The following is an 18,749-nucleotide window of genomic DNA, read 5'->3' on the forward strand; positions in this document are numbered from 1 at the left end:
AAATTTTTAAAGACACAAATAAAGGTAAATACATTTCATGTTCATGAATTAGAAGACTCAATAATGTGAACATGTCCATACTACCCAAAGCATTCTATAGATTCAATGCAATCCCTATAAAAATCAGAATGACATTTTTTACAGAAATATAAAAAAAAATCCTAAAATTCATCTGGAACCACAAAGGACCCTGACTAGCTAAAACAATCATAAGAAAGAAGAACAAAGCTGGAGGCCTCACACTTCCTGATTTTAAAGCATACTACAAAGCTATGTACGGTAGTATGGTACTGGCATAAAGTCTGACATATAGACCAATGGAAAAGACTACAGAGCCCAAAAATAAACCCACACATGCATAATCAACCGATCTTCGACAAGAGCGCCAAGAATTTACAATGGAGAAAAGACAGTCTCTTCGACAAATAGTGCTATGCATATATAACAAACCTGCACGTTGTGCACATGTCCCCTAGAACTTAAAGTATAATAATAATAAAAAAAATAGTGCTAGAGAAAAGTGGATATTCACATGCAAAAGGGCATGGCCCTGGAGCTAGCCAGCCTAACTTTAAAGTCTTGCTTACCAATAAGTTAGTTATCTTCTCTATCTTAATTTCCTCATCTACAAAACGGGGATAATAAGGGTAACTTCTTCCTAAGGCTGTTAGGAGATTTAAAGAAGGTGCTTGGAATAGCCCCTAACAAACAGTTCTAATTTAATTATTGTTATTATCAGTGGGACCTGAAAAATGGAGCCTCAATTTCCTTTTTTGTAAAAGAAAGACAAGATCTAACTTGTCAGATTATTGGGACAAAGTGAATGACATAGCAAATGTAAAGCCCCAGTCCACTCCAAGGTCTAGAGGAGTCAGAGAAAGTCCACTGAGCTCCAGGGTGAGCTTATTCCCAAAAGGTTGGGGAAAAGGGACCCCAAGAGAGAATACTGGGAAGGGGAGATCACAGGAAGAATCCTTTCCGTCACAATGGGTGGGTCACCACAATAACACCCCAAAGCCAAAGTCTTCTCTCCTCTACCACAGAGTCACTAGCTGGTGTTTTTCACTACCTTTTAGTCCCAGAGTCCCAGATGAATATGTACAATCAGGAAAGAGGGGTTTAGCCAGCTGGGTTGAAAACCTAATGTTTAACATTCTTACTATATTACCACACTTCCTCTCAACCACTCCATCAGGATCTTGGAGTAATCCATCAAAACACTTTCACTGATATACCAGTGAACGCATTCTCCATTTAACAGAGAAGAAATCTAGAAATCGGTGACTGATTCACCCTGACCAGCTCTCATCCTTCTGGCCCAGGGCTTTTTTTTTTTTTTTTTTTAAACAATACTGACCATTGGAGCCTCTTTTTGGAAGCAAAGCCTCTGTCACCTGACCCCCAGAGAAACGAAGGATGTAGATTTGTTTTCCATAACAACATTAATGCCTTTTGCAAACATTTACTGAAACTAGAAGAAATACAATTGCAGAAAGTATAAAGTTTCCTTTCAAAGTTTCCCTTCTTGTTAAAGAATAAATCATAAATGTTAGAAATAATAGTTTCTTTTAAAAACTTTCTTCAAGCCTCCTTGCTTTGTGTTAATAACTCTTTGTTAAGCCCTGTCCTATGTAGCTGTTGGACATGCTCACAGGCATGTTCCAGCTCACAGCCTATGCCCCTTTCTTATTTGGAAATGTTATTACTTCTTTAAATCTTTCGTAAGCAACTTCCTCTTTTCCTTTGCTCTCCCTTGCCTTTACCTATTTAAAAAAGTTTTAGGTTGTTAGCAAATCGGGTATCGGCTTAGACTGTGAGGTTCAGCTCTAGCCAATGGATGCAGGCAGGACACAGCAGTGAGGACAACCCAAATGTGTAAGGAATAAATATGTCTGCTTTTCCTTTGTTCAGTGTACTCTTGTGGCAAGACTGCTGGTGAGTGTACCCTTTCTGCAGAAAGTAAAAATTGCCTTGCTAAGAGAATTAAATTTATGTTCAAGTGCTATTTCTTTGTGGCACTGGGGAACAAGCATTTTGCATTTCTAACATAATGACTGTGGTAAATGTCAATAAAAATCTTGAAGCACATCTCTCCTTAGAATTTTTGATAAGTGTTTATGGAGGAAATTCCATATAATCAAATGAAAATATCAGAGTAAAACTCTATATACATCACAGAAATTAGCAACCATTAGTCAGTTTGCCTGCTTCAGAGAAAGCTCTAAAGAAACTCTGTTTACCTCTACAACGTTAAATGACGTTAATTAACACCTTCTCCTAAAGCATTCTACTTTCCCCCCCAGCAAAATAGAGTATATCAGCTGAAACAGGCCACAGACCTCATTGTCTATCTATACGAAACAGGGGCGAAAATGAACTCAGAAAGACAAGTAATCACCTGATAGCAATCCATGGAAAGTTAACCTTGCTGACATTCCTCTTCACTTCCCTCTGTTGGATGTTCCTGGAATTTGCATTTGTGGAGAGTTGCATACTTGCAATGAACAAGTTCCACTGGTCCTGTTGTAGTGGATTCTACCTAACCTTTTATTTCCCTCATCCCTGTCCAGCTAACGTTCCCTCACTGCTCACCATATGTAAGTCAAAGACAGAGGTGCATGAAGACATGTATAAAGATGCAGAATTCCCCCAGGAAACTCATTATCTAGAGCAGCCAGGGCCAATCCTCTCAACCTCCCAGGGATTCCTGGCAATATCTGGAGACATCTGCATTAGTTATGACTTTGGGGGGTGGGTACTATTGGCATCTACTAGGCAGAGGCCAGGAATGCTGCTGCACATGCTACAATGCACAGGCCAGCTCTCCATAATAGAGACGTATCCAGTCCAAAATGTCAGTAGTTCTAAGGTTGAGAAATCCTGACCTAGAGGGTGAGATGAGACATATAATACAGGGTTAAGAGTGGCAGAGCTGTAACAGAGCTAAAAGTGGAGTGCTATCAGATTGACATTTAAACAAGTGGCTATTACTCAGTATTGGCAAGAATGTGGGGAAAATAGTACCCTCATAACATGTTGGTGAGAATGTAAACCAATAGAACTTTGGGGGAAGGCAATTTGGCAATGTATAATAAAAGAGTTTAAAATATATACACTATTCCTATCTTTGCTTTCCTTCCATTCCTATCTTCTCTCTTCCTTTCCCTTCTCTTTTCTTTCTTCCCCAGAACTGAGCAATCAGCATGTAGCTGGGAATGCAACGTGAGGCCGGGGACTTTGGTGAGGTACACAGAGGCATGAGCTATGGCTGGGAAGCCACACAGAGCTGTGAGCTAGAGGGACTGGCGACTGACGATTAAGCTACATAGAGACACAGGCTAGCAGGCCTGGCAGCCAAGGACAAGAGGCAGTGGCAAAGGTGGTGGGCACAGAGGAGGCAGGATGACCTTCACATTTGGAAGACTGGTTACTTTAAGCAAATAAGCAAAAATATTGAAGATAATGAGAGTCAGGTTTTCTAACTGCCAGAGAAGATATGTACAAATATATAAAGGGTGAAGAACAGAAAGCTCTTTGGGTATTAGATTGAAATTGTAGGTATAAGTATGAATCATGATTTTATAATACACAGCCTAATATAGAAAAATTTATAAATGTGTGTACACATATACACATATATTTCCTAGCTCTGTCCTCTGAAAGATCTAGAAGCAATAATACCCCAGTAACAATGGGCACATCAACCTTCCATGTATTGGTATCTAAATACAATTCTCATATTGTATATTAGATCTCAAGACTTATTCATCCTACATAACTGCAACTTTGTACCTTTTAATCTACATCTTCCCTTTTTCCCTGCTTCCACTAATGTAAAACACAAGGACTACAGTTACTAATACTGTATTGAGGCCGAGTGTGGTAGCTCACACCTGTAATCCCAGCACTTGGGATGCCAAGGCAGGAGGATGATTAGAGGCTGGAGTTGAAGGCCAGCCTGGGCAACACAGCAAGATCCCTTCTCTAAAAAACATTTTTAAATTAGCTGGGAATGGTGGTGAGCACCTGGAGTCCTAGCTACTTGGGAGGCTGAGGCAGGAGGACTGCTCGAGCCGAGGCAACAGAGAGCTACGATCACGCCACCGCACTCCAGCCTGTAGGACAGAGCAAGGCTCTGTCTATAAAAAAATTAAAATTACAAATGTTGTATTCAGCTAATTTGCCAAGAGAGTAGATTTTAAGTACTCTTATCACAAACACAAGAAAGGTAACTATATGAGATGATGGGCATGTCAATTTGCTTAACTGTAGTAATCACTTCATTATATCTACGTTTATCAAGATAAATACATGAAAATATCATGTTGTATGCCTTAAATATATAAAATATAAATAAGACAAAAGTACCATTCTCTACTAAAAGGGAGGCCTAACTAGGTCAAGGAAAGTACAGGATGAGCCCAGGTCATCTGGTGGAGCCAGAAAATAATGAAATGCTCAATGAATGACAGGGATGTGTTAAAAGGACACAGGAGCCGGCTCCAAGGGGTCCCCACTGGCCAAACTGAGCACAACTTGAGCACTAAAATAAAAAACAATCGGGAGACTTCAGCTTATTGAATACATAAGGAATCCATGAACACTTCTTAATAAAAACATGACAGAAAAAGGAAGTTCTTCCTTATAGTAGAATGCCAACTCACAAACGTAGAAAGAGTGATGGCAATAAAGAATTGCCATTTGAGGCTGAGAGTGGGGGCTCATGCCTGTAATCCCAGCACTCTGGGAGGCCAAGGCAGGCAGACTACTTGAGCTCACGAGTTCGAGACCAGCTTGGGAACCATGGTGAACCCCATCTCTACAAAAAATACAAAAAAAAAAAAAAAAAAGCCAGGTGTGGTGGTGTGCACCTGTAGTTCCATCAACTTGGGGGGCTGAGGCAGGAGGATCACTAGAGCCCAGGAGGTTGAGGCTGCAGTGAGCCAAGATCATGCCACTGCACCCCAGCCTGGGCAACAGAGTGAGACCTTGTCTTAAAAAAAAAAAAAAAAAAAAAAAGAATCACCATTTGGCAACATTCATAGAAGTGGCTGATTCAGGCAGACGTCATCAATATATGGTAAGTCTGTAGGTAGAGGTTTAACGAGGAACAGACTATTTGCATAACCTTAGAATACTTCCCCACAAATACCAATACATTTCAAAGGAAAAATTTAAGGTGGAGAAATCTGGCAGACACCAACATAACCAGGTGATTGAGGTCAATATCCCAGTGGTGGGATGGGTTGGCACCATGTGCCTTCTGTTGTGAGAAGCTAAGAAGAGCCGAGTTTCATTTCTGAAGGATTCCTGCCAAGAACACATGACCTCAGTCAGGTTGTGAAGAAATACCCAATACACCCAGGTTGGGAGTCATCCTACAGCATGTAGGATCTATACAACTACAAACACTTTAGGAGCAGGGAAAGTCTGAGGAACCATTCCAGAAGAGACATGGTAACTAAATGTAACATGAATTCTAGATCAGACAGGTAGAAGAAACATTTGGGGAATAACTGATGAGATAGGAATGGGCTCTGTGGATTGGATGCTAGTGTTTTGTACCAATGTCCACTTCCTGATTTGATGGGTGTATGCTGGTTATATAGGAGGACAGAGTGCTTGCTCTTTTTTTTTTTTTTTTTTAAAGGCTGGAGTGTGTTTTTGTTTTTTTGTTTTTTTTTTTTTGAGACGGAGTCTTGCTTTGTTGCCCAGGCTGGAGTGCAGTGGCACGATCTCGGCTCACTGCAAGCTCCACCTGCCGGGTTCATGCCATTCTCCTGCCTCAGCCTCCCAAGTAGCTGGGACTACAGGCGCCCACCACCATGCCCAGCTAATTTTTTTATGTTTTTAGTAGAGACGGGGTTTCACCGTGTTAGCCAGGATGGTCTCGATCTCCTGACCTCGTGATCCACCCGCTTCGGCCTCCCAAAGTGCTGGGATTACAGGCGTGAGCCACCGCACCCAGCCTATGCTGGAGTGTTTTTAAGAGTGATGGAGAATAACGTCTATGACTTCCTCTCAGAATAAAGACTGACGTATATTACATATATAATATATATAATGTATATGTAATACACATATATACATATGTATACACATATATACGTCTATATATGTGTATATATATAGAGAGAGAGGCACAGACAGAGAGAAGGAGGGAGGGAGAGAGAGGGAGAGATTGAGACTTCAATCCTAATGCCATGGAGATATAGAAGAAGATTATACTACTTATTTTCTCTTCACCAGACCCATGTGATAGTTTTGGTCCAGAGAAAGGCCTTCCTTACCCCCATTCAAAGAAATGACTTATTAAAAATCAAGCAGGGCAGGAGGTAAATGATTCACTGATGTGTTCCCAATAAACTCTATACCTGATCCCTTGCTTTGGTGTTCTATAACTAGTCACTGCCAATGGCTCTGAGCCTTAACTCTGGCTTTCTACCTCCTTGGGGAGTGAATGCTGCTGACAGACTCCACTGCCCATCTTTGAATTACATGGTCTGAGTCTGTCTGGGGGCAGCTCCAGAATTTCTACAGAGGATGTGCTTCGGCACAGCTTGGCTTAAAAGAGGAGACCAGGGGCTTGCCTTAAAGCTGCATTTATAAAGCAAGTACACTGCTTTTATTTAGACTGCACGTTTGCTTGGAAGGCCTTTGGACAAACTAGTGTGCTTATGGAGGGGCTAATGTGCCCTCCAACCCAGCCCTGCCACCTGCCAAGCCATCCCTTGATAACATCCTGGTCAATCTGCATATAGGTTAGTCAAGGCCAGGGCTAGTAGAAGCTCCAGCTTAATGTCCCAGGGAACGATGCAGACACAGGACGAGCTGATGAGTAATTAGGGGGGCTGATGAACATCCTCAGGAAGGGGTGGGGCAGGCTGCGCTGGGCAGGTTGCTTTCCAGAGTGACACCCAGTCTGGCCCAGTCTGAGGTATACAAATGATTCACATCTGAAGAGGGATGACAGGATCATGAGAGTAGGGCAGTATCAGGGGTCATAGGCAAGGGAGGAGTTCAACGCTGTAGACAGACAGGACAAGAGGCAAGCCAAGGAAGAGGAATAAAGAGGAGGACAAGACTGGGGGTGATGAAGAGGGGCTTGGGTACAACCCAGGATGTCAGAACCTTCCTCTCAATGGGTACTAACCCCCTCCGTCCCCCCACCGGCTTGCCTGGACAGGTAGAGAGCAACAAATATATTTCAGGCTGAATTAAATCATTAGCTTAATTTGGGGGTGGGGGGCACTGCCTTGGGTCAGTTTAGAACTTTGCAGAGTAAACAAGAGACCCAAGTCAGCCTGAAGGCACAGGCGAGTGAGGATGGTATAGGTGGACCCTGTACATTGTCCAACATTGCCATCAGCACTCTCCTCCCGACCTGTGGGGTAGGTGGCCAGCTGTTTGTGTTTGTCCACTAAAAACTGAGATGCGCAGACAGTATAGGTAATTCCAACATGAAATTAAAGTTTCTTTGGAACTTTTCCTATGCCTTCGATCATGTAGTATTGGGTAACCTCAGCCCTGAAATTTATCTTCCTGTCATATTCCCCACAGAGCAGTTTCTCAACCTTTGATGCTATTTCCTCCTCAAAGTCCAGTATGATGTCAGAGGACAGGAGAGAGAAATGTGGAGGAACTGCAGCAGTGCCTCCTTAGCACTCAAAACACGTTCGTGGAGATACTGCCAACCCCAATAGCCAGAGCTGAGTGGGCCTGCCTGGGGCGGCCCACATCTGAATGCTCTGCCTCTTTATTTCCAACATTTATATGCTCTTCACAGGGTACAAAGCTCTTTCACATACATAAGTTAATGGAACCCAACAACAACCCATGCAGACAGGTAGAAAAGTAATTATTATCCCCATTACATAAATGAAAAAAACTTATTCAAAGATGACAATCTATTCAGGGTCACAGGAACTCACAAAAGTGAGACCAGGATTCAAACACAGACCCCTGGACTCCAAGTACCTCTAGTCCACCGTTTGTAAAGGCACAAAGTCTCTGCACTTATGCAGACAGCTCCCCAGCCCTACCACCACCTCTGCCATCCATAGCAGGACTGAGTTCCGGGTGACTCCTCCACAAATACAGAATCCAGGATGAGGAACAAAGGATCATCAAGGCCGGAAAGGGGGAGGCTCTCAGTACCTGCAGGAGGAATGACAAAGGGAGGAGCAAAAGGCCCACGGCCAGGAAAAGAGAAAGCAAGTAAGAAAAGTGTGTATAACATCTCTAAGTCACCTAAGGCTTAGAAATCTATTTTGCACTTTTACCAGAATATACATTTGCACACATGTTTACACAAGCGTCAATACTTAAATTTTTATCTAGGACGAAAAGAGGGCAACCAGCATTTAAGGAGTACTTCCTGTATATGAGAGACCATGCTCAGTGCTTTCTCTTTTAATCTTGGGAGATGGATATAATCTTCATTTTTACAGATGAGGAAATTAAGGCTTAGAGAGGTGAAACTATGTGCCCAAGGTCACAAAGCCTGGACTGGAACAAAAGCTGGTCTGACTGCAAAGCCCTGGTCTTCCCTTTACACCACATTAATAATGCCTTGGGCTTGGTCTCTGTCATTTAGAAGCTTGCAATCAGACTTAACCACTCTGTTGGGTATAATCACAGGCCAGAAAGCATTTGAACTAATGTATACTCCAAGGAGAATGGCTAATGCATAATCTGAGTTATAGTAATTCCCATTTGAGTTACAGTGATTCCCCTTGCCCCAGCCCAAAGAAATGAGGCTGGTCTTAAGTTATTGTGCGCTGCTGCTCCTCAGCAGCAGGCTGAGAAACTTGGAGGAGAAGCAGCCAGCCTTAGGCATGTGTGTACAAGTGATGTTGACAGTGTGTGTCTGGGTGCTGCCTGGCTACAATGCTGTGTGTGCATTTCTTCCACTGTGCACGTGTGTTTTTGAAAAATAAGATGGAGAGCTAACATGCTGTAGTTTCTCAAACAGATTCCAGCGAACACACATGAAAAACCATCTCATACTTAAATGTTTTCAATTCAGTCTCCATTCATAGAAAACATATGCAGGCCTGTTCTAACAAATATCTTGCAGAACAGCAAGATATCTAAAATAGATCTGATCTGATAAAAAAAAAAAAGAGTAGTAGTTGATAAATGCATTTGAAATGTTTAGACAAGAGGAGTGTCATATATAATTAAATCAAAACCTCAAAATTTTGAATTCTAAAGAGAAAAAATTTTTGCCAAAGTGACCTATTTTCCTAGTTATATGGTAGTGACAATCAATATAAATGTTGTCCAAATGGCTAGATGTCCAGATCTCCGCAGGATAACTAGGTCCTTGCTGTCTCAAGGCACAGGCACAAAAGACAACTCTGGAAGCTTATCTCAAGTACACAACTCTCACTGGCAGGGTTTGCTTGCTAGTCTTTTTAAAACAGTCCAGTTTGTTTAGACAAGCCTGGGATTAACAGAGCCAAGGTGTGTGTTTCTAACTGTATCGCTTCTGTCCCCAAAAGAGGAAAACTCTGTTTACTGGACTCAGACCACTAAACAATATCGGATCCACTGTCCATGGGAAGCAGGGTTAGCAACTGTTGATGGATCTCTGGAAAACCCAACAACTCTTCTTAGCAATACAAAAGTCCATGCATTAATGAAACGTTGTGCGGTACATGAAATTTGTAAAGAGGAGACTGTCTGTAATTGACATTTACTTTATTCTCTGATACAGACTAAGTCGGAACCGTGAGAAGGCCCTTTATTTCTAAATGACATCTCAAGACCAGGTAATGCTACTTTTGGAGGAAAAGCAGGAGGAAGAAAAGCGTTGTAATGACAGTAACAAATTACGGGGAAAACATTTTATGGAAATAACTCAGTTTAAAAAAAATGACGTGGCCGGGCGCGGTGGCTCACGCCTGTAATCCCAACACTTTGGGAGGCCGAGGCGGGTGGATCACGAGGTCAAGCATTCGAGATCAGCCTGGTCAACACAGTGAAACTCCATCTCTACTAAAAATACAAAAAGTTAGCCTGGCGTGGTGGTGGGTGCCTGCAATTCCAGCTACTCGGGAGGCTAAGGAAGAAGAATCGCTCGAACCTGGGAGGTGGAGGTTGCAGTAGGCCGAGATCGCGCCACTGCACTCCAGCCCAGAAGATAGTGCGAGACTGTTTCAAAAATAAATAAACAAATGAATACTGACCTACAAATGCTTCTCAGGGCTATTTTAATGATTACCTTAATAAGACTAAATTGTTTCCAATATTCACAGTCACTCCTCAAATTACACGCGTTAGGAATTTCTAAGCAATTTTGTGTAGCTGCAACTTGTTGACGGAAAGCAATAAAGTAACTCTGCTACAGAACAAAAGCACTTTTGTCTCATGGTGGTGAGGGGGCATACCCACCCCGACAGTGTTGCTAGTTACTAGTTCCCGAATCTTTAGAAGCCTGCACATGGTTCAAGCTGTTCCCCAACTGACACACCACAGTACCAGATGTAACTGGAGGCTGAGAAATGTTATATCCCTAGGCTTCACGAGAGAACCTCAGCTTCCTAATTACCATCCACAGCAGGGAGACTGGGTTTAGAAAGAACCACACGTGCAAAGGCAGAGGCAACCTGTGCCGCGCTCTCCCCGCCGCTGCGCCCAGCCAGCCAGCCCTCAGCAGCGGACGCAACGCCGGTTTTGCATCTAGATTGCTTTTTGCTCCTAGCGGGGAAAAAGGTGGGAAAAAAGCGAGTTGTGCCATACACCCGCCGGGACAGTCCTGTCCCAGAGGTTTGTAGTGGGTCTGGAGCCCAGGCTTGCAAGCCAGGCAACCCCGAAAAGCCGCCGACTGGGGCCCCGCAGGCGGCCCTGCGCCCCGGCCTCCCCACGACGCGCGCCCGGATGACAGCGGCTCAGGGTACCCTTCCCGCTCCCTGACCCTCACTCACCGCTCACGTTCACCCGCGCCGCCGAGCCAGGGAGCGGGGGCTCCTGCAGCTGCCGCATGCCCTCGGGGCCGAGCGCGACGGGGCGACCGGGCGCCGGGCTCCAGCTAGGCGCGGACAAGCAGCGAAGGACGCGGCGGGCGGGTGGGCGACGGAACCCCTCCTCTCCAGCTACCGCAGCGGCGCGCCCAGAGCCGTAGGAAAGTTTGGCAGTGCGAGGGAGGGACCGAGGGGTAGCAGCCCCGCCCTGCCCCGCCCTGCCCCGCCCTGTCCGGGCCCGCCCTGTCCTGGCCCGCCCATTGAGTCCGACGTTCCCACGGGAGAGCGCCCCCAACCGGCAAGGCCGCGAGCTGCGCGCAAAGGGCAGCGCTCTTGCAGATGCGTACCTGCCTGGGATAGTCCCCAGGTGGGTGGTCGGCCCCGAGGGGGAAAGGCGCCCACTAAAGGACCGCTAGTACCCACAAGCCTCACGGAGCCATACCTCGGAGCTCTGTATTAGAACGCAGTCCCTCTGTCCCTCTGGCCTCAGAGATCTGTTTGAAGTGGTTGCGGGAAGTGCAGCCCACACCCACCACCCGTGGGAGGCAGGCTCTACTCCAAACCCGACCTAACGCTGGAAAACTCAACCCCAAAGCTACCCGAGGGTGCGGACAGCCCCCAGAAGCAACCAAAAATATTTAAGGTTCTTGTAAGAGGCTTCTTGGCCTCCTGGGGCAAATAGTTCTGGATACTTTGTTTTTCAAAGCTGAGATATAAAACCACTGACCCACCTTTAGTAAAGAAAGATGCAAAGTAAAACAAATGTCTTGAAGGCGTTGTTCTCTCTGAATTCTGCAAAGCAATAACGAAGTCACAGAAAAGTTGTGCTTTCCTGGTGACCTTACAAAAAGGAAATACTGTGTGAGGTGAAGTCCTTCCCACTCAGGCTTCAAGCCCTTGTGAAGCAATGAGAGTTGTGTGCCCATATGTCTTCCTGTGACCCTTTGCCCTCCATCCATCCGTTCATTCATTCATCTTGCATTCAACATTAATAGTGGGCCGTTCTGTGTGCCAGCTAGGAACCTCATCCTTGCAAACAACCTGTTAGATAATCTGCCCCCTACCATCAAAGAGATTCTGTTCTCTCTGCAGAGGATGTTTTAATAAGGTGACATCCCTTACTCAGTGGGTCTCATCCTGTAGACCATAATAGCCTAGTGTGCCTCAAACCTCCCCAGGGCTACGGCTAAATTTTCATCAGTATGTGAAAAGTATTATTTCATCTGAGTGTTCAGAAAATTATTGCGGTGTCTTGCAGTTGAACTGTGTAGAGAGAAGTACAACTTGTGAAGCTAGGGCTAAGGAAAGATCATGTGTTTACCAGAACAAGCAGAAGCCTTGCACACAATAAAAATAGCTCAGTAGCAAACATGGTGAAAACCCGTCTCTACTAAAAATACAAAAAGTTAGCCGGGCGTGGTGGCACACGCCTGTAATCCCAGCTACTGTGGAGGCTGAGGCAGGAGAATCTCTTGAACCTGGGAGGCGGAGGTTGCAGTGAGCCAAGACCGTGCCACTGCACTCCAGCCTGGGCAACAGAGCAAGACTCCGTCTCCAAAAAAAAAAAAAAAAAAAAGAGCTCGGTCAAGGGAGTAAACAGCTCAGCTCAAACATAATAGTGCTGAAGGGCAACCTGGAAAACACCGAAATACTCAACAACCAGCATTTAGTGAATATTTGATGCAACAAATGTGTAGTATGTTGAGTAAGATGTTGTAGGCTAGACTGTAAACACCACTAAGAGCCTTCTTGTGCTGGGAAAATCTGTTCTGAATCCAAACAACTTACTAACAAAGGCACTTTGGAAACACATTATGTTGCATTATGTTGTACCTTGGGAACTTCCTGAACTTGAGGTAATTGCAAAGCAGAACAGCAATCCCATAGAGTTCAATCTGAATCCTTAAAAAAGGAGGAAAGTGAAGAGGGCATGGGGAGCTGTGTTGCAAAAGGAAAGAGACTTTCCAGCTAGATGGTTTTAAACAAATGTGGGTCAGATGTGAGGGGAAGACCAGAAGGTGACACAGAGAAACAGATTCAGAGAGGAAAAGCAGTGATTAAAATTTAAAAAAAAATAAAAAATAAAAATAAAAAGATACCTATGGGCAGAAGCAGGAAAGAAAAGACAAGAGGCAAAGGACAACTAAAAAGAAAGATGTGGCCCCCAAATCCTACTTTTTAGAAGGTAGCCCAGGGACTATCCAGCAGAACCTCCTACAAATCCTTGTTTGGCCTGTGGTGTCTCACTTCTCTACCAAAATGTTTTTATTAGCAAAGCCAAATTAAAATTAACATCAAAATGGCAAGCATGAAGGCTGAGGGTATATTTTGTCTTAGAGATCACTGACTGGAAAGTAATTCAAAACTTTCAACAAACATTTGCTGGTCAGCTTCATGTATATAAGTGTTGTGCTTTGTGTTCCTGGAAACACAAAAAGTTATAACATTGTTTCTATAAGGAGGTAAAAGGGTCATTCCACAGTGCTTGATAGAATGAAATTGTGATGGCTGAAAGAACAATTGGAGGTGGATGTGGTGGCTCACGCCTGTAATCCCAGGTCTTTGGGAGGCCAAGTTTGGCGGACCACTTTAAGGCCAGGAGTTCAAGAGTAGCCTGGCCAACATGGTGAAACCCCATCTCTACTAAAAATACAAAAAATTAGCTGGGCGTGCACCTGTAATCCCAGCCACTCAGGAGGCTGAGGCAGGAGAATCGCTCGAACCCGGAAGGCAGAGGTTGCAGTGAGCTGAGATTGCACCATTGATCTCCAGCCTGGGTGACAAAGTGAGACTCTGTCCCAAAAAACAAAATAAATTTTTAAAAAACACACAAAACTGCCTGCCTCCTGCCACAGTGAGAAGCAATGTGGGACTCAGGCAAGGCTTCTTCCTCTCTGGATTTATGGAAAGAGGCCATGTTCCTCTGTCCCCAATTCACCTTGGGGCTTCAATCATATGGGCAGGAATTCACAGATGTGTTGTTCTTAACTTTGGGAAGTATCTGAACTGAATCTCTGCTGAATTTTGCTCATCTATACTAATTAGCCTACAGCAGGTGAATGGTGTGGGAAAGTGGAATGGGAGCTATAAAGTGAGAGATGACAGTGGTACCTGAAATAACAGTTCTGAGAAAAGACTGAGCAAACAGTTAACTCCATAGAAACCACTGGCAAAGAGAGTACAAGAACAGTAGGTGGCCCTGTGGAATATCTCTCAGTAGCATATCAGTAACTTCAATTGAAAATCATGGAAATAGTCCACAAATAAAAGAAATCAAAACTAAAAATCAACATATGTTGAAAAAACAGAATCTAAGGTAAGCTCCCTGTTTTACTCAGTTTCTGTTCATTGTAATTTCATGTACGTTCACTTGAGTATTAGTTTAGCATACCTGTGAGCTTGGCTAGTGCGATACCGTAGGCAAATACTGTAATTCTCAAAGGGAAGTTTCAAGCAGAAAATAGGAAGCTAGCATTGTAAATCTTTTACGGATCCTTTATAAAAAGCATTGGAGATTATGGGATGGAAAATGATTATCCACCACTACTACAGTAAGCATGCTTTAGAACGGTCACTCAGGACAACAACGCCCGAAAGCTCCCATCCAAGCAGCCTTTATTTTCACAACTACTTTACCTACCTTTCAGTTTTGAGGAAATTCTATCTGGAGACAATAATTGAGGTTTTCTTTTACTACTATTCCTTGTTGCCTTCATGACTCCTCAGCACTGAATCAAGGGAATCTGTTTTTCTGAGAGCACTTATCAAGGGTGGACACAAAAACAACAAAACAACCACAAAAAAAAAAACCCCAACAAATTTTTAAAAGAAAAAACAGAAAGCACACCTGACATGTCTGTAACCTCAGCATTTTGGGAGGCCAAGGTGGGTAGATCACTTGACCCCAGGAGTTCAAGACCAACCTGGGCAACATGGCAAAACCCCGTCTCTACAAAAACTACAAAAATTAGCCATGCATGGTGATGTGCACCTGTGGTCCCAGCTACTCAGGAGGCTGAGGTGGGAGGATTGCTTGAGCTCAGGAGGTAGAGGCTTCAAGGAGCCAGGATTATACTACTGTACTCCAGCCTGGGTGACAGAGCAAGACCCTGTCTCCAAAAAAAAAAAAAAAGTAAGAAAAGAAAAATAATAAAAGAAATCAATTCTCAGCTTGTAAATAGGTCTTCTTAAAATCATAGCAGAAAAATCTTAAACACCAGCGTTTATGATTTTGCAAAAAGATGGGTTCTCTGGAGTTTCAAAGGGCTAAGTGCAGAAAGAAGTGAAACATGAATGTTTTGTCCATAAACAGTCAATTAGAATAGAGCAGATTAAGAAACAGACCACCCTCCCTGGAGGTTAGATAGGGTTTCCTGACCTGGGAGGAGAATTTCAACTGAAGAAGAGATAGCGCTGAAAGCCATGAGCATGGTGTTTGTGACCCCTCACCACTCCTCAGGCTAAGTTATTAGGGACACTAAGGTCTCCCCTTAAGTTTAGGGACACAGGAATAAAGTGGTAGATTGCATTATTATTTAAAAATATAAGCTGCCCCTGGCCAGGCACAGTGGCTTGTGCCTGTAATCCCAGCACTTTGGGAGGCCAAGGCAAGTGGATCATGAGGTCAGGAGATTGAGACCATCCTGGCTAACATGGTGAAACCCCGTCTCTACTAAAAATACAAAAAAAAAAAAAAAAATAGCTGGGTGTGGTGGCGGGCGCCTGTACTTCCAGCTATTTGGGAGGCTGAGGCAGGAGAATGGTGTGAACCCGGGAGGCAGAGCTTGCACTGAGCCGAGATTGCACCACTGCACTCTAGCCTGGATGACAGAACGAGACTCTGTCTCTAAATAAATAAATAAATAAATAAATAAATAAATAAATAAAAGCTGCCCCTTTCTAGAGGAGAATTCAACTTCTCTGCCTTATTGATGTCAGGCTTATCCATTTGACTTGCTTCGGCTGATAAAGTGTGAGCTTTTCTAGCCAGCACAAGGTTCATTTGATTCTCTTTTTCCTCTACCCTAGTAACAGCAATATCAGCTCCACCAGCCTAGATCTAGGAGAGAACAAGGCAGGGAGAAATACCATGGCTGACCCAGGAAGGCCAGGTGAGTGAAAAATAAACCTTAGTCTTTCTAAGCCACTGAGATTGGGAGCATTTGTTACCACAGCATAACGCAGACTACCCTGACTGATACAAATAGAGAAGAGGTCCCCAACCTTTTTGGCACCAGGGACCGGTTTTGTGGAAGACAATTTTTCCATAGACAGGGGAGAGGGGATGGTTTGGGGATGATTCAAGCACATTGCATTCATTGTGCACTTTATTTCTATTATTATTACCATATAATATATAATGAAATAATTATACATCTTACCATAATGTAGAATCAGTGGGAACCCTGAGCTTCTTTTCCTGCAACTAGACGGTCTCCTATGGGGGTGATGAGAGACAGTGACACATCATCAGGCGTTAGATCCTCATAAGGAGCCTGCAACCTAGATCCCTCACATGTGCAGTTCACAATAGGGTTTGTGCTCCTATGAGAATCTATAATAATGTCGCTGCTAATCTCACAGGAGGCGGAGCTCAGGCAGTAATTCGAGTGATGGGGAGTGGCTGTTAATACAGATGGCACTTTACTCACTGGCCCACTGCTCACCTCCTGCTGTGTGGTCCTGTACCTAACAGGCCAAGGACTGGTACTGGTCTGTGGTCCCGGCATCAGGGACCCCTGAAATATTGTACTGTGACCTGCTTTCCATCTGAGACTTGGATAGAAAATATTAATGGAAGTGCTTCATACCAACCTGATATGGGGAGCAGCAGTACTGAAGTGGTGACATGGCAGAAATAGACACGGGAGGGACTGAATCCACAGTTTCCTGTGAGCCCCAGAGTGATGGAGAATAGCACTCAAGTCAGTTCTTTGCTGCTAAATACCTAAAAGGAAACCTGGGTGATGAATGCAGCAGGGACAGAGGCCAGCATACAAATATTAGGAGGGAGAATCACCCCTAAAAGGAATGTAGTGAGCCAGGTGTTTATCACCCAGCCACTCTACCCCAACACCAAAACACCTTAAAGTTTCTTCAGAACCTAGATGCCACATAGGGAGAAAATGAAAGGGGCAGAAGCCTAAATATAAACTTAAAATGACTGAGATAGCTGCATTTGCCTGAGTTTACCTAGAAAGTCATAAGACTAAATTCTTCAGTCAGTGATAGAAATAGGGGGTTCAGCCAGGCATGGTGGCTCACGCCTGTAATCCCAGCACTTTGGGAGGCCAAGGCGGGCAGATCACAAGATCAAGAGGTCAAGAGAACAAGACCATCCTGGCCAACATGGTGAAACCCTGTCTCTACTAAAAATACAAAAATTAGCTGGACATGGTGGCAGGCACCTGTAGTCCCAGCTACTCAGGAGGCTGAGGCAGGAGAATCGCTTGAAGCTGGGAGGCAGAGGTTGCAGTGAGCCAAGGTCGCACCACTGGACTCCAGCCTGGCGACAGAATGAGACTCAGTCTCGGACAAAAAAAGAAAAAAAAGAAAAAAAAAGAAAAAGAAAGAAATAGGGAGTTCAAAATAGAATTCAGATCCACTTTTACAAAAATAGTTGTATGTTTGTCTGCCTAAGTTTGCAGCCTGAGATATGTATACACACTTCACCAAGATACTTTAAGAGAACATTACAGAGACTCCATGCGTTCAACAACTGTGGAATGCTGAGGGTCCACCCAGGCAAAGATGAAGTCATGTGTGGACAATGATAGCAGTTTGTATAATAGGCTACCTTCTCACAAGCCTGATGTCCATGCTATGCCTAGATATTGGCTTTGCCTAAGGCAGCCATCAAGGACCTGCTTCTAGCAACACATTCAGCTGCACAAATATTTATTCTAGTAAACTTGAAAAAGAAAAAGGAAATAGTTGTAAATAAATCCTGCCAGAATTTTCTGCATTCTATGCACTAAACTTTTTTCCTTGTTTTGCAAAAGAAAGCTGTAACATGACACTAACATTCTCATCTCCGGGATTGATTTTTTTTTCAATTGGATTTGAGGGGCACTGGCCAGATTAATATTTAATGTTTTTGTGTAATTTGAATACTAACACAGTAGACTAAGATAATGTGAATACACTATAAAAAAATCAGAGCTTTAAACTTTAGTTCCTCTAAAACAGAGGGTTGATGCCTTTAAAATGGAAGATCAAGGACCAAGAAGTTTTCAGCCTTTAATGTCATACAGTTTGAAATAAAAAATATATAAGATTTAATAGCATTCTATAATATTATGAAAGAAACATATTAAAACAAGCAAATCACATAATTTTATACTTCACTTTGAAAGAATTTAGTTATTACTTACCAGCAAGAAAATATGTCATGATAAATGATCTTGCTATAATAGAAGACTTTCTAGGAGGTTCAATATTAGGTTTTTTAATTACTTGGACATGGCTTACTTTCATTATGCCATATTGTGATAGAACTAGTACAGTAAAGGCAAATAACAATGACGGGTACAAAGTATAAATATGAGTGAGGAAAATAATGACCAATGTGTGTAGAAAGCATGTAAGTAAAAAGTTGTGAGAAACAAAAGCATAAAACTAAAACATGTTATAGGACTTAATTAAAATGCCCATGACTTTTAAGACTCACTGTCAAGTTTGAAAACTTTTTTTTTTGAGACGGAGACTCGCTCTGTCACCAGGCTGGAGTCCAGTGGTGCAATCTCGGCTCACTGCAACCTCTGCCTCCTGGCTTCAAGCCGG

General features: G+C 43.5%; 1 protein-coding gene across 1 annotated transcript in view; it reads right to left on the reverse strand.

Moving 5' to 3' along the window:
• LPAR3 (lysophosphatidic acid receptor 3) overlaps window positions 1-11,136 on the reverse strand; it is an 80,538-nt gene extending 69,402 nt beyond the window's left edge. Inside the window, exon 1 of the mRNA XM_025405834.1 lies at window positions 10,932-11,136. The gene's annotated coding sequence lies outside the window, so the exon portion shown is untranslated. The remainder of the gene's footprint in view (window positions 1-10,931) is intronic.
• Between the last annotated feature and the right edge of the window lie 7,613 nt (window positions 11,137-18,749).

Source organism: Theropithecus gelada, chromosome 1 (assembly GCF_003255815.1).
Source record: "Theropithecus gelada isolate Dixy chromosome 1, Tgel_1.0, whole genome shotgun sequence".
NCBI classification, from domain to species: domain Eukaryota; kingdom Metazoa; phylum Chordata; class Mammalia; order Primates; family Cercopithecidae; genus Theropithecus; species Theropithecus gelada.